A 17055-nucleotide genomic window follows, 5' to 3' on the forward strand; every position below is an offset into this window, starting at 1 on the left:
GAGTCGTACTCAGAATACTTCTATTCAGCCATCTTGGATGCACTTCGCCAGAAAGTCTTAACTGATTTGGATCTATCAACTTGAATCAAGGGATCTTTCATTTAGTCCCCCCAAATCTGCCATAGATTACTGCTGAGCTATATAAATTATTAAGTGAAACCTGCATATCCCCCAAAATTATAGTTTCAGGTCCTTCTTGCATATCCATGGTCATTAGTAGTATTTCTGGATATCTTCTCTGCTTTGCTGAGATTTCTCATTTAATTTCTTCTTTCTTGTATCTCTTATCTCTTTTGGCAATCAAGATAGATTACTACAGCTGCTTCTATACTGATGTGGTGTATTCCTTACACCATCTCGGTTCTCACTACATCGATTCTAGAGCTCTGGAGGATTTTAAGTTTAGAGGTCAGAGTGTGGCTTCAAACTTGCATCTTACAGATGAAAATGAAGCATCTTTTCCACATAAAATCTTAGAGGAAAGCTTGGAATGTGAAGCTGTCATATAAGAGCTGCTCTGGGTCATGTAGGGGAGGAGACCTGACCCTTTCAACCCTGGTTGCATTTCCCAGTAGTTTTGAGGAGTATGGTTTGAATACCGCTGATCTTGTTAACTCTTGCTTTGAAGATGAGCTGAGTCCTGGGCAGATGCAGTAATTTGCTCAAGGTCAGACACTGGATTAGTCCAGGACCTGAACCAAGGCCTCCTTACACTTTACTACTCCCTCTAGATCCACAAATAAGGAAAGGTGACTGAGTCTTTAAAGTGAGTGATCAAACAGTGCCTGAGTCCTATTAACCAGATGGCTGCTTCCTTTAAAGTCTCAAAATCCTCCACTCCATCTGCATATAGTCTTATGTGGGAATAAATTACAGTTCTTTTTAAGTGGGCCTCCCTCCTGCACGAATATTTGTGTCCTGCTGGTTTGTTAATTTTAGTTTAAAAATCACAGATCCAGTGACAACTACTATTGTGCCATGCTCCACTGCTGTTCAATAAATGCTAATAAACCATATTCTGCAATCCTAACAGTTGCTGCCATCTGAACCTAAATGCAAGGGCAAAGATTACTTTAGTCTGAATTGGATTTGAAAAGGCTGGAAGTGCAGCCTTTCAGTGTGCAGTGGCAATGCCCATTGAATATTAATCACAGGGGTGCCACTGGCCTGTGGAAGGAGCAGGTTCAGCAGTGAACGCTGAGTAGTATGAACAAATGCTTGTGCCTGAGGAAGCCAAGAGTGTGGCCTCCAGCAGAGTCCAGGGAGCCTCGGGGTAGCTGTCTGCAGCTCTCCTGGTGTTCAGAGAGGTCTTTCTGGCCTTCTAATTTGCTCTTTTTATTTACTCTTCAGAATCACCAGGATCAATTTTTCAGGAGCTGTCTTAAGGGCAGGTTTTAATCAGGGGCTTGGGGATTCAGAAAGTAGCAGGGAAGTAGACAGGGTTTCCAGAACCTCTTTGTCCCACTAATTATTTCCCATATTCTAGGCATGAAATGCTCATGTCTCCAGTGAATCAGACACATAATTACAATAAGTCTACCTCACAGCTGGTGTCTGCACATGCATGTGCACATGTACACACACACACACACACACACACATGCATGCAATCCCCACAGTGTATCAGTAGCATGGGGGAGGCAGGGATAGAAATTTGCTTATAGATTATTGAACCATAGGCAAGATATGATATCCATATATCTCAACTCCAGGCAAACTTTTAAATTATGTATAATAAATAATTTCCTACAGATCTAACTGCCGAGTAGATTGTGTGACTAATTGTTTCTTTCCACTTAAAATGGGAGCCTCCTGGTAGACTCTATGTTTTGGTGCAATTATGTCAGCTCCAGGCCAGAGCTGGGCCATTTTAGCCACCTGAGGAATGTGCTAATTGTCCTGAAGTATGCTGCCTGGTGTGTGTTCATTGCTGTAGAGCTTTTAATGGGAACTTCTAATTAAAAACAAGAAGAGAGTCAGGGCTGGGCATGTTCTTCCTGCATTCTGGGTTCAAGAAGGACCTCCTTGAGCATGCTCATGTGAGCAAGCCCATGAGGGGAGCCAGCTGGGGCAGAGATTAATGTGCCTCTGGGTTGGTTTGTCTACTAGGCACTTGCTGCTGGCGTTCTCATTAGAGTTGGGCCAATGTCAACATGATTTCCAGGGTGCCAGTGTTTTCCTAGCCTCTGTCAGTATTTGGACTGTGGGCCTATGGAGGTGGGAGGGAAATAGGCTGGCAAATTTAAGCAGCTCGGGTATAGACTGAGACTTCAGGGAGTTTGTGAAATGGGGCTGGTGATTTTGCAAGATCTGGCTGCTCTAGTTGCTCATTATGGTGGATTGGGAGACTGGCCTGGGTTTAGAATACTGCTTCTGCCTCTTATTAACACTGTGTTCTCGGATAAAGGCCTTAATATTTTTTTAAACCTCAATTTGCTTGTCTAAAAATAGGAATAAAATAACCATTGTGCTTTTGATGGCATACGATAAACACAAGCCGCAGGCATATCTGCATCCTACTTGGACAACCATCTTGCTTTAGTGTCCCCACCTCCTACCTCTGTTTCCCTGTCCCTAGTGTCACAAGAAACATTAGCAGAATGGGAACAACAGTAATTTATTTATAACTGAGCTCAGTGACCCCCAAGTAGAAGAGAGAAGAGGGAGAAAAGTGAGGCTGGCGTTCCCTGTGGTGTGACTCAGCTCTGCTGTGCTGGCTGACCCCACGGGGATGGGGATAGATGGAAACAGGGCAGTGGAGAGAGAGAGAGGGAGAGAGAAAGGAAAGAAAAGAGGAGGGAGGTGTTTGTGAGAGGGAGAGAGATGTTTGGGGGATTGTGAGAGAGAGGGGGAGACTTTGAGAGGAGACAGATTTTTGAGGGGGGAGAGTATGAGAAAGAAGAGGGAGATTTTGACAGAGTTGGGAGATTTGGAGAGGGTGGGGGTAGATTTTGAGCGGGGTTAGAAATTTGAGAGAGGGAGGACAAGGATTTGAGAGGGAGAGAGAAAAAGATTCAAGAGAGGAGGAGAGACTTGAGAGAGGGGACTACTATAGTTTAGATCTAAAATGTCTCCAAGAGCCTCAGCTGTTCAGAAGGTGACTGGAAAAGGGAGACACTGCTCTTCAGTGGTTTCATCCATGCTGAGTTCAGAAGCTGAACAAGCTGTCAGGAGGTGGGGCCCGGTGGGTGGTGGGTCATGGGGGTGTGGCCTAGAATGGTGTATTCCTGCCCTTGCTCCTCCTCCCTGCTGTCTTTCTGCCATGGGCTGGGCAGCTTTCCCTTCACTATGCCTCTCTATGTCTACATTGGAGCCAGCTCTCCATGGATTGAAACCGTGAGCCAAAATAAATCTTTTCTTCCTGTTGTGAGTGTTAGGTGTTTTGTTCCAGGGACAAGAAAGTGAATATGACAAAGGGGGGGGTGCTGGGAGGTGGGGGAGAGATTTTGAGAGAGAGAGAAGGTTTGTATTTATCTTTTTGGAACAGGTTCACTACACTGTTCAGGTTGGCCTTGAACTCACAGTGATCCTTCTGTTTCAGCCGCCTGAGTGCTGGGCTTACAGGCATGTGCCACCACACCCAGCTAGAGAGAGGTTTAAAAATGTATTTTATTAGTACATGTTAGTAATACAGAATAATGGATTTTATTTTGGTATAGTGGTACATATGTATAATGTATGTACTTTGATTATTTGTACATCCACTATTCTCTTATTCCCTCCTCTTTCCCCCTCATGCCTTTTATCATCCCTAATAATCTACCTTTTATTTTCCTGTCATTTCTTTTTTTTAAAAAATGTTTTTCTGCATGAAAGAAAACACAATATCTAAATTTCTGAATCTGGCTTAATTTGCTTAACGTGGTGGCTTCCAATTCCACCAATTCTTTTCTGTGAATGACAATTATTTTGTTCTTCTTTAGGGCTAAATCATATAATCTATATCACATTTTCTTTATTCATCTGTTGGTGGGCATCTGGGCTGCTTCCATACCTTAGCTACTGCAAGTTGTGTTACAATAGGCATGGGTGTTCAGATATCACTATACTGTTATTAATTTTTCCAGAAATATACCAAACAGCAGTAAAGCTGGATCAAATAGTATTTCTTTGCTTAGTTTTATGAAGAACCTCTGTACTGGTTTCCATAGTGCTTGTACTAGTTTACATTCCCACCAACAGTGTAGAAATATTCCCTTTCCTTCACATTCTGTTCAGCATTCATCTTCATCATCATCATCAACATCATCATCATCATCATCAGTACTAGTAGTAGTAGTAACAGTACTAGCAGTATTCTTAATGACAGCCCTCTGATGAGGGTAAGATAGACTCTCAGTGTAGTTCTGATTTGTATTTCTCCAATGATAAAAGATTTTGAACATTTTTTCATATGCTGATTGGCCAATTAAACTTTGAAAAGTAACTATTTGATTGTCTATTTATTGATTGGATGTTTTTGGTATTAAGTTTTTTGAATTTTTTGTAAGAGTAGCTTGCAAATATTTTCACTCATTTTGTAGGCTGTATCTTCACCCTGTTGATTATTTTTCTCATTGTGCAGAAACTTTTAAATTTGAGGTAGTTCTATTTGTTGATTCTTGCTGTTATTTCCTGTGCTATTAGAGTCCTATTTGGGAAGTCTTTGCCTGTGCTTATGGCTTCAAGTATTTCCAGTACATTTTCTCCCAGCAGTTTCAAAGTTTCAAGTCTTACATGTAGGTCTTGATCCATTTCGAACTGATTTTATTACAGAGTGACAGATAAGGATCTAGTTTAAATCTTCTGTCTGTGGATATCCAGTTTCTCCCTATGTGTGTTTGGGTCCTTTGCAAGGATCAGATTACTGTATTTGTATGGGTTTTTTCTGTGTCCTCTATTCTATTCTATTAGTCTGCATACATCTTTTTATGCTGTACCATGCTGTTTTATGACTATGTCTTCTAGCACATTTTAAAATTGAAAAGTATGATGGCACAAACATTACTTTTTTTTTTTGCTTAAGGTTTCTTGAGTTATTCTGGATTGAATATGAATTTTAGAATTCTGTGAAGAATGTTGTTGGTATTTTGATGAAGATTGTATCCAATCTGTAGATCACTTTTGGTAATAAGACCATCTTAACAATATTCTTTCTGCTGATCCATGAGCAAGGGAAAAATTTTCTTTTTCTCATTATTTAATTAGTACATAATTGCCATACATAATAACAGCCATAATAGGGAATTTGTACTTGTACCCTCCCCATTTACAAAGGTTCATTTACATTATTTTTCCTCCCATTTTTTTCTTTTCTTTTATTAACCTTCCCTTCCTCCTCCCTTGTCCTTCTTCCCTTTCCTATCTGAACAAAATTTTTCCTACTTCCCAATATCTATCCATTTTGCTTCATATTTGTCTTTTGGATTTCTCACACATTAGAAGCAATGCAATATTTAAACTTTTGTTTCTGATTTATTTCACCTATATTTATGGTCTTAAGGTACATCCCTTTACCTGAAAATGTCTTAAGTTTATCTTTCTTTATGGCAGGGTAGTACTGTATTGTACAAAATACTGTATTTTCTTTATCCATTCTTCTGTTGATGGGCCTAGCGACTGTTTGCAAGATTTAGCTATTACAAATTGTGCTGCTATAAACATAGGTACACATATATCACTGAAGAATGATGCTTTTTACTCTTTAGGGAGATACAAAGAATCTGGGTCAAATGGAACCTCCAGTTTTAAGTTTTTAAGGTATCCTCATAATGATTTCCATAGTGGTTGTACCAATTTGCACTCCCACCAGCAATGGAGAAGGGTTCCTATTACTTCACATCTTGCTAGCATTTGTTATGAGTTCATTTCTTTATGATGGCCATTCTTTCTAGAGTGAGATGGAATCTCAGTGTTGTTTTAATTTGCATTTCTTGAGTGACGAGTGATGTTGAACATTTTTTTCATATATTTATTTGCTATTTGTACTTCTTCATCTGAGAAGTCTATTCATTTCAAATAGCCATTTTTGGACTGGGTCTTTCAATTTGGGATCTGATTTTTTTGGGTTCCTTGTATATTCTAGATATTAGTGTTTTGTCTGAGGAGTACCTGGTTACATTTTTCCCATTGTGTAGGCTGTTTCTTTACTCTATTTGTGGTTTCTTTTTGCTGTGCAAAAGCTTTTTATTTTGATATGATCCCAGTTGTTGATTCTTTGTAATATCTCCTGTATAATCGGGGTTTTGTTCATAAAGCATTTGTCTCCTCCTTTGTCTTAAGAGTTCTACCTATTCTGTCTTCCAGAAGATTGTTTCCATTTTTATATTTAGATCCTTAGTGTATAGTGAGAGACATTGGTGTATGTTTAATCTTTGGTATGTGGAAAGCCAGTTTTCCCAGTACAATTTATTAAAGAGGCTATCTTTCTTCCAGTGAAAGTGTTTGGACCCTGTGTCAAAAATAAGGTGGCTGAATGTGCTGGGAGTTGTTTCTGCATCTTCTATTCTGTTCCGTTGATCCTCAGGTCTATTTTTAGCCAGTAGTTTTTTAAAATTACTGTAGCTTTGTAGCATAGCTTCAAATCAGGTATTTTGATGCCCCCTGCCTTGCCATTTGTTACTCAGGATTGCTTTTGCTAGTCTAGAATTTTCCTCATCCCATATGAATTTTGGAATTTTTTTCCTATTTCTGTAAGGCATGCTATTGCTATTTTGATTGGGATGGCATTAAATCTGTATAACAGTTTTGGAAGTGTGGCCATTTTTACTATATTCATCCTGCCTATCCAAGAACAGGGGATACCTTTTCTTCTTCCGATATCCTCCTTGACCTCCTTTTTCAGAGTACTATAGTTTTTAATGTATAGATCTTTCACTTACTTCTTAGATTGATTTTTAAGTATTCCATTTTTCTAGATGCTATTGTGGAAGGTGTTGTTTCCCTAATTTCTCTCTCAGTGAATTTGTTATTCATATACAGAAACGCTATTGATTTTAAGGGTTGACTTTGTCATTTACTATGCTGCTGAAGTTGGTTATTTATTCTAGAAGTGTTTTGGTGGAAGTTTGGGGGATTTCTACATAGAGTACCATATCATCAGCAAATAATAAAAATGTATTCATTTCCTATCAATATTACTTTTCTTTCTTTCATTTAATCTTTCATCCAGAACTATAGTGAACAGGAATGGGTGTGTTTGTCTTATTTCTGATTTTAAGAGGAAGTTTTTTTCAGTTTTTGACCATGTAGTTGGCCCTTGGTTTGCTATAGATGACATTTTATCAGATTGAGATAAAGACCTTTGATTTCAACTTTCTGTAGGTTTTTTTTTTTATCATGAATGGGTGTTAGATTTTGTCAAATGTAATTTCTATGTCTATTGAAAAAAGATGAAAGATTTATATGATCTGAAGAGAAACCAGAGTATTCTAGTCTATTGAAATGATTGTGTGGTTTTTGTCCTTGGTTCTGTTAATGTGGTGTATTACATTTATTGATTTGTGTATGTTGAATCATCCCTGCATCTCTGGGATGAATACTACTTTGTCATGGTGTATAATCTTGATGATTGGCTGCATTCTGTTTGACAGGATCTTATTGAGGATTTTTGTGTCTATGTTCATTAGGGATATTGGCCTGTAAATCTCTTTGTTTGGTTGCATCCTTTTCTCATTTTGGTATCAGGGTCATGCATCATTCCAGGAATGAGTTTGGGAGTATTGTGTCCCTTTCAGCTTCATTAAAGAGTTTGTGGAGTAGTGGCATTAGCCCTCCTCTAAAGTTCTTATAGAATTCATCAGTGGATCCATCAGGACCTGGATTTTTCCTTGTTGGTGTGTTTTTAACTACATCCTCAATTTCATTGACTGATATTGGGTTATTTTTAACATTTGTATCTTCTTATTTTAGCTTTGGTAACTCATGTATCTATGAATCTGTTCCTTTTTCCTGAGTTTTCTATTATATTAGAGTGCGGGTTCTTAAAGTAGGTAGTGATGATCATCTGGATTTCTGCAAGATCTGTTGTGATTTCGCCCCCCCCCCCCATTTTTTTTGTCTTTTGAGACAGGGTCTCACTTTGCAGTTCAGGCTGGCCTTGAGCTCACTTTGTAGTCCAAGGTGGTTCCAAACTTGTAGCAATCTTCTTGCATTAGCCACCCAAATGCTGGGATTACAGATGTGTGCCTCCACCCCTGGCTGTGGTCATTCCTTGTTTGCTCTAGTCTGTCTGCTTGCCATGGACTATTTTTCCTCTGCAATGGCTATCTGCCATGCCACTCCACCTTGGGGTCAGCTAACCATGAGCTGAAGTTTCACAAACTGTGAGCTAAATAAACTGAAGTTTTGTGGTTCCTTTGCAATCAATTTTGAATTTCATTGCCCTGTGATCTGATAATATGCATGGGATAATTGTAATTCTTTTGCATTTACTTAAGCAAGTTCTATGAGCTAGTATGTGGTCTTTTTTGGAGATAGTCCCATGTGCTACTGAGAAGAATGTGTATTCTGTTGTTGTGCAGTGGAATCCTCTATCCATATCTACTAAGTCCATTTGTTCAAAGGTGTGGTTCAGCTGTTAAATATATATTTTTGGTTTCTTATTGGTTGGTCTGTTTATTTGTTACAGTGGCATATCAAGACCTTCCATTACAGATGTTTTAGGGCTTATATGATTTTTCATATCCATTATTGTTTGCTTTATATAGTTGGGTGTACCAGTGTTTGGTGCATATATATTTATGATATTGCTTCCTCTTGGATCGTTGGCTTAACAAATATGTAGTGACCATCTTTATCTCTTCTGATTGGTCTTGGTTTGAAATCCAGTTTCTCTTTGAATAGAACAGCTACACTTGACTTTTTTCAATGCTCCCGTTGCGTGAATATTGTTTTCCATCCTTTGACTTTCAGTCTATACATTTCTTGTTGAGTTATATGTTTCTTGTATACAGCATATTGTTGGATCTTCTTTCTTGATTCATTATGCCAATTTGTTTCTTTTGATTGGTGAATTGAGACCATTAACATTGATTGTTATAACTGATATGCATTGACTTATTTTTCTCATTATATTATTTTCCTATTGTTGGTTGCCTTTCTTTCCCTGTTTAATTATTTGCCTTGTCTGGTGGATTCATTCTGTCAGGGTTCATGGAATTGTAGTCTTTGTTATCTCTTTTTAGAATTCCTTTCTGAACATTTTGGTGCAATTCAGGGAGTAGTCAGCTCAAGGGATCAGCAGGTCATCTCCATAGTTACAGATGGGATCCAGCTTGGAAACTTGCACTCTATTCAGTCCAACCAGTGGTACAGTCCACCCCTCACTGTGACCATACCAGATGGACAGCAAGTATTAACTGTGCCTTCAGCAGATATTGCTGAAGAGTCAAGTATAGTGAAGAGTGGCTAAGAGACAACGTATTGAAATAATTGAAAACCAGGTGGAATCTGCAGAAATAGAAGTAGGAGTCTTTCACCTGGTGTGTTTAGCAGCAATCATCCAAAATAAATTTTTTAATTTTTTATTATCATTTTTGTCTTTTATATCTATTACAGTGTTTTTTTTTAAACTATTCAACAGACTTTAATTTTGGCAAACATTTCAGAAGCTTGTGAATACATGACAGCAGACCAAAGAAAACAAATCTTTGCCAGATTGGCAGAAAGTTGATAAATGTGGACTTCTTTAGTGGGTCAGTTGAAGTGTTTTGTTGTTGTTTTGATACAGAATGAAAGTGGATAGTATTATCCTTTTGTTTACTTTTTGCCTTATACATATAGCAAGCCCTGAATAAATAAATATTGAATAAAAAAAGAACATTTTGGAGTTATGAATTTCTTCAGATTCTTTGTCATGGAAGTATTTTATTTCTCTATCAATTTTGAAAGATAACTTTACAAGGTACATCAACCTGGGCTGGAGATTGATTTCTTTAAGGCTTGAAATACTTTACTTAGAACTCTTCTCTACTTAAGTATTTGTATCAAGAAGTCTTCAGTAATTTTGATGGGTTTTCCTTTATAAGTGATATGTTTCTTTTCTTTAACAGCTTCTAATATTTTGTTGTTGTGGTGAATTTCTGGAATTCTCTCTATTATATGCCTAGGTGGAGATATTTCCTCTGACCCCAGGAGATATTTTTGATCATGGTTATTTGGAGCTCTATATTCCTTACTTATTTGTATGTCAAATTATTTTTCCACTTGTGGGAAGTTTTATGTACAAGTTTTTAAATCTCATTTGTACTATCTCCTGCTTTTCTCTGAATCTGATCAACCTTATGTGATTTTTCTTTGCATCATCTAGTAGCTTTTTGATTGATTTTTCATGGTTGTTTCCTATTTTTAAGAAATCTTTCTTTTCAAGATAGCTAACAGCAATTTTGTCTTCTAGATCTGATATTTTATCCTCACATTGGTTCATTATGCTGTATATACATTTGATAGAATTTTTAATCTTCTTGATATCTGATTGAATCTGTTTTATGGATTCCATTTCTTTCCTATATTGGGCGTCCATAGTTTCCATCCTTTTTGTAATATCTTCTATTTTTAGTCTGTATCATCTCTAGATTCACTAATTGTGCCTGTCATTAAGGTTATCATCTCTGAAGTTATCTGAGAAATTATTTTGGATTTGATTTTTTTAGAGTATCCTTCATTTGCTTTATTACTTGCAGTATTATCACTTCAGAGTGTCTAGGTGGGTGGCTTTTGAATTGTCTTAGCTCATTGCCCTCTGAATTTACTTTTGGTGACCTGGAAGTCTGGACTTGCATCTTGTTTCCATGGCTTCTCATTTTCTATTTTTTAATGCAGTTTAATTCTTGCATTGATGCTTATAAATTTTTTATTTAGCTAAGCTAACCATGTACTACCATATAACTACTAACTTGTTTACAAAGGTCTATACTATTTTGCCAACCCAAGGAAAAAGAGGCTAATAATGCACAATAGGCTAAAAATGAGGCATTGATGATATTCATATTAATAGTAAATAAGATATATTATTATACATGTACATATGTATATGTGTGTATATATATAAAGAGAGAGTGAGTGAGGGAGGGAGAGAAGGCAGGATAGAGAGGGAGAGAGAGAGAGTACAGAGAGATGGAAGAAGGTATGATATGAGAACCCAAGAAAGAAGGAAATATAAATGGGAAGTCAGAGAACAGATAGGGAATTAAGTCCAAGTAAGGAACTAACAGTAAAACAAAATTAGATAGCCCTTTGAAAACATTTTGATGTGGGAAAATGTGAGACAAAAATAGAATACTACAGCAGCAAAAGCAGAAACTAATAAACACACCTAGCAACCAAACTGGCTAACAAAGAAAAATCAAAAACAAGTAAAGCAAAACAAAAACCCAACCTCAGTATTCCTCTTTGTGGAGGTATTTATAATGGAGACAACTGTTAGAACACTGCCTAATGTAAGGACGATTGAACAGTTTTTAAGATTGAGCGTTCTTATCAACCTTTTGGCAGGTAGATAAACTGTAGTGTAGGTGACTGGCTGAGCTCTATTTCCCTGTCATCATAAATGATTGCTAAGGCAAAGTTGTCAGCTTTAGGGCTTGATCCATACCTGATAGCTCTGTTTTCTTATACCTGGGGATGAGGATTTAGGTAGAGCTAAAACTGCTCACCAGTCCTCGTACATGCCTTGCCCGTGAACTTGTCTAGACTGTAGTTGTGGAAACTCCTCACCCTGTGCTTTTGGAGGTGTGTCTGGCACATGTCTGTACAGCAACATATATTCTGATATTTTGAATGCCTCTGAGCATGGCAGAGGTGGTTGGGCATCTAGGGTCTATGCTGGTATGAGAAGCCATGGGCTGTCAGTTTTGCTACAGTTTTAGCAGATGTGCTGTTAGTCCCAGACCCTCACCACCCTGAAACCTCATGGGGCTGTGTTCTCCTGCTGACACGATGTTCAAAACATCATGTTTTGTTTTGCACTTCCCTCTGGCTGTCTTCCTGTGCTCCCTGCCTCTTGGATGGACTTTATATTGCTCAGAAACTATGCCTGGGACTTTCCAGAGCTCGGAGTCAGCTTTCCTGAACCATGTTGCTGGTGTATTTCTTCCTTCCCAGTGAACTCACTCTGTGTCACAGTCACTATTCTTCTGTGCCTAAGCTGATTCCTAGGGAGGGAGTTCTGCTTCCTGGAGGAGAAGTGGCCTTTGTCCCTTGACAATATAAAAAATGTGGGGGTTTTTGTTCCTGTGCTCCACCCACTAAGGCAATGGGTAGTTCCCCATTCTGGCTGTCCATTTTCTGTGCAGTCCCTCATGGCAAAGGGGGTTCCTAAGATGGCTCCCCATTCTACCATCATCTAAATGCTTGAAATGACTTTTTCTACGTTCAATCATTGGCCAGAACTCGGGTCACCCGTCTGCTCATGCTGCATAGCTGTTCAGTAGTGGAGTGTGCTTTCTTTCTGAGTTTCAGTGCAATTTTTAGACAAACTACATGATATAGAGTCCTCATTCTTCTTTTTAATTTTAAAGAGAAATGAAACCAATATTTCAAAACAAGTTAATAGGAGGGCAGCAACATTTAATACATTGTGCATTGGTGTTTTTAAGTTAGTTACTCAGAGTACAAGTACATTCTTAAGAGTATATTCAGATGTTTTGCTATCATCCCTGCAGAGGGGGAGGCTCCCTTTCTCGACTGAAGTGTCATACACTTATTATTGGGGTAATATTTCTAACTTATTATTCCAGATGCCAATATTCTGGCTTTTGCCTGTCACTGGTTTGTTGAGCTTGTATTCCAGCAATTTGCAATGGTCCCTCTATTTCTTCATGCATTCTGCATACCTGTTATGATGAATATCCTAGAAGAGCTTGTATGATGGCTTGTTCCTAGAGGGGGGTAACAAGATGGTGTCTAGATGGCTTGTGTCTAACCTCATATAGTCATAGGTGGGGCTTTTCAGAGGTGGCTGGATCTAGAGTGTGTGATGCTGGGATCAAGTGTGTGTGATCATTAAATTAGTCCACTGATTAGTTTGGCATAGTTCTGGGTGTGGGTAATGGAAAGGCCCCTCACTGGGTGTGAGTGCTACCTGCCCTAAGGGCATGTAGCCCAGATAGAATATAAGGGACAGAAAGAGGGCAGCTGTCAGTGCTTGCTGCTGCTGCTTGTTTACTGCTTCACTGCTTTGCTACCTTCTGCCTGCCATGAGCTGTTTCTCCTCTGCAATGCTCCTCTACCATGTACCAGCAAACTATTAACTTGGAGCTTTGGAGCCAGCCAACTATCAACAGAAACCCTACAAACTGTGAGTCAAAACTTTCCTCTTTTAACTTTGGGTGTAAGGTATTTTGTCTCAGCAAGGAGAAAAGCAAACAGCTTGTGATTGCTGTTGCCTCTAGCTTTCCATTATCCTTTTTCCCTTAGGTAGATATTTTGAGGGAGGAAGAGAGAGAACCCAGAATGTTGCTGGAACCCTTTTAATACACAGGCTCTCAAGAACTACTTGTTTTCTTGGGACTTTGACCTCTAGACCATCATGTTGTCTTTGCCTATGAAGAAAAGAAAAGATGGAGACTAAGACAGACCTCCCGATATGAGGAACATCAGGGAAGCGTCTCTTCCCACTGTGCCTCCTGGACATGTGGTTAGGACTACATGAAAGAATATTCTTATGAGCTATCCACTGTCTTTTTTTGAGACAGAGTCTCACCATGTAATGCAGCCTAGCCTTGAACTTGCTTATATAGCCTAGGTTGGCCTCAGATTCACAGTGATTCTCCTGCCTCAGTCTCCTGAGTGATGGGATTACAGGTGTGTGCCACCATGCATGGCTGTCCATTACTCTTACTGGCTAATGTCTGGTGCTAATCCTGGGAAGATCTAAAGTTGAAATCATATACGATGGCCTGTGATTTCAGGCTTTGTCATTCTAGCAGGAGCAACTGACAAACAGATGTATGTAAAAAGCCACAAGTCTATTGAATTCCATCAGTGTTATACCAAAGCTTTGGAAGTTCAGTGACCCAGATAGCTTTATGGATGTGTGGAAGTCTGCATTTGAGATGTGGGCTTTGAGCAGGTACTATGGGTAGAGGATCTGGCTTGAGCAAAGGCAAAGAGGCTGGAAAGTGCAGTGTGTACTTTCCAGAATGGTGAGCAGTTAGTAAGAGTTCCTGTAAGCATGGATTCTGAACCTGACCAGGTAGGGAAGTCAGGTGATGGGGGCTCAGTGGACACCTGGTTTGGGAGATGGGGATAATACAGCACTTCACTCTTTGATTATTTACTTCAGGAGTTATCTTAGTATTCTTCAGATTTGTTTCCTATCACCTGCTTACCCTCCACACACCCCCAATCTATATTTGTGATTTGCCAGTGCTTAGACAGTCAGCAGGTTTTCACTTGCCTTACTAGTGCCTTTAATTATCCTATCTAACAGCTTAGTTGCTCTGGTTTTTAACACATCTACAAAAAAAATGACAATTTTTTAGTGATAGCTTGAGCAAAAGTTTCAGGGACATTTCAGAGTGAAGTAAGTATTCTCAAGGAAGAGAATCACAAATTAAGGAAAAGTTGGAGCTCTTGAAAGCCCTCCAGGTGAACCTTATTATTTCATAGGGGAAGAAAAGTCTCAGTATGAGAGGGTGCACATTCAAGAGCCCATACCAAGTGCTCATCTTTCCTAACTCCAAATCCAGTTGGTAGTTTTAAAAAAACTATATTGTGGAATTAAGGTAGCACAGTTGTTGACGTTTTAAAAGTTGAGCAACTGGAAATTCCATCTTGATTCTCAGCCACGTACTTGCCTGTTTGGGAAGGGTGTCAAGCCTCAGTTTGCCCAGACTTTGCAGGAAAAAATAAAAGGGTGTGTAGTCCCCCGTGTGTCATATTGTATCAGGAGCAGCCTGATGTGTAGGCAGTCTCCTCAGTGGGGTCTTCTAAGTAATGGTGTCCATTTCCTCATCATGACCTACCAACCTGACTTGCAAGTGTAGTAGCTTTGGGATAAAGAAATAGACAAATTACCAAGATGGGTCATGGTGTTTATGAAGACCTGATTGTTTTGAGCCAATTGATGGGTGGTGGGGCCAGGAGGGTGACAGAAAAGTCTACTTGAGAAGGTACCAATGGGCTCATTTGGTAGAGGCACCTATTAAGCCATACCCTGAGGTTCCATGTTCAATATGACACAGATCTTTTAAATCACTTTCCCCAGACACCAGGCAGGGGCCAGGCTTATGGAGTAATTGTGAATCACCAAGGTAACTCTTAACTTCTGCCAAGCTGTATCCTTTTTATTGGCCTCTGTTCCTTGCTTTTTAAAAGGAAGAGGGCTTGGCTAGAGGCCTATCAAATGTTTTGTTGCCCAGAGCTGTTATAAATGGAAAAGCAAACACATACTTCTCCTTATACACTTGTCTCTTGTATCCAGTAAAAAGATAAATGCTTATAATTGTGTGTGTGTGTGTGTGTGTGTGTGTGTGTGTGTGTGTATGTGTGTGTGTGTCTGTGAAAAACAGTGGAGCATTTTAAAGGCAGGACAATGGACCCAAAAGCAGAAGTTGGTGGGGCTTCAGAATTCATTTCTGCCTCTGCAAAGAAAAGAACTCTGAGTGTGCCTTTTTTAGTGGTCCAATCTATCCTTCAGCTCAGGCTGTCATTCTGCAAATAGGGTTATTTGAAGAGTTCTGGAAGGACCCATAGGCAGACAGATCTACCCTACCTCACCCACCACCTGGCCTGATATTTTATTTGTCTTCTGGGTTTAATCTTATCATTTTCAAATATCTAAACAGCCATGCAGAGGATTGCCAGTTTATCTTTGGTTGATGAGCTCGTTGAAGAGCCCTGGTTGAGGGTTGTTGAGAGACCCCCAATTCCACTCCTAGCTTGTGGAATTTGTTGAGTGACTCTGGGCACATCTCCGTATCTCTCACTTGAGTCTCATCATTTGCATGAAACAGTGAAATTTCATATGCAGCAATATCTTTCATTTCATTCTGTGGGAACATATGAGATTGTAGGTCAGCTGGAGTAGGAAGAGCTCCTGACCCTTTGGAAAAATGTTTTCCTCCAACTTGAGTCAAACATCTGGTTGGCCAGCCTCCCTTTTCTGTTCTGGGTTTGAGGGCTGTACTGTGTCGCAGCTGGTCTCAGTCCGTGGTGTGTGGGCTGACCTTGCCTCAGGCTGACTCATGAGAGGACTGTGAGTCAGGGGAGAGACAGTGGCAGTCTAAAATATCAACAGAAGAGGGGCTTTGAGGCAGTGACTTGCTTGGGAGGGACACTAGAGTCTTGGCTTGGTGCTTTATTCACATAGTAAACAACCACATTGGTGAAGTATTGTTGGAGATTAAAGAGATTAAAGTTTCTTTTCACCCACTCATTAGCACATCTTAGGTCCTACATGAGGGAAAGGTGTGTCCTAGCTCTGGCTTCCCTCCTGACAGTTGGAAATAGTGGCTACCCTCATCTCTCATTAGGCATTTGCAGCTCCTAAATATCTACTGGTTTGTAAAAGTCAACTGTAATGGTTAATCTTGAGTGTTACCTTGATTGGCTCAAGAGATGTCTAGGAGATTAGTAAAGCAAACCTCTGGATATGTCTGGGTGGGTCATGGGGATGTGACCTTCACAACTGTATCTAGCCTCTTACTCCTCCTCTTTGGCTCTTTGCCTCTGCTTTTTGGTTGCCATGAGGCTAGCAGGTCTCCATTGCCATGCCCTTCTGTCATGATGTTCTTGCCTTAGAGCCAGCTGACCATGGACTAAAACGATTGAAACTGTGAGCCGAAATAAACTTGTTTTGTGATGTATGTCAGGTATTTTTTCCCAGCAACGAAAGTCTACTACAGCATCCTTGTGCCTCAAAAGGCTTAGTGTGTGGGGTTCATTATCTTCCCAGGTAATGGGGCTGGCCTCCTATTCTTACTTAGCCCCCATAATACCAGCCTCATATATGATTTTTTCAGCATCAACAGTCACAATAGTGTTGAGTGCTGTTATATGTCAAGCACTGGAAACACAGTAGGGGACAAGGTTCCTGGGGCTCTCCTTTGTGGAACTTTCCAGTTTTTTTTTTCT

This window comes from Chinchilla lanigera, unplaced genomic scaffold, assembly GCF_000276665.1.
Source record: "Chinchilla lanigera isolate Chin_1 unplaced genomic scaffold, ChiLan1.0 scaffold00007, whole genome shotgun sequence".
Classification (NCBI taxonomy): domain Eukaryota; kingdom Metazoa; phylum Chordata; class Mammalia; order Rodentia; family Chinchillidae; genus Chinchilla; species Chinchilla lanigera.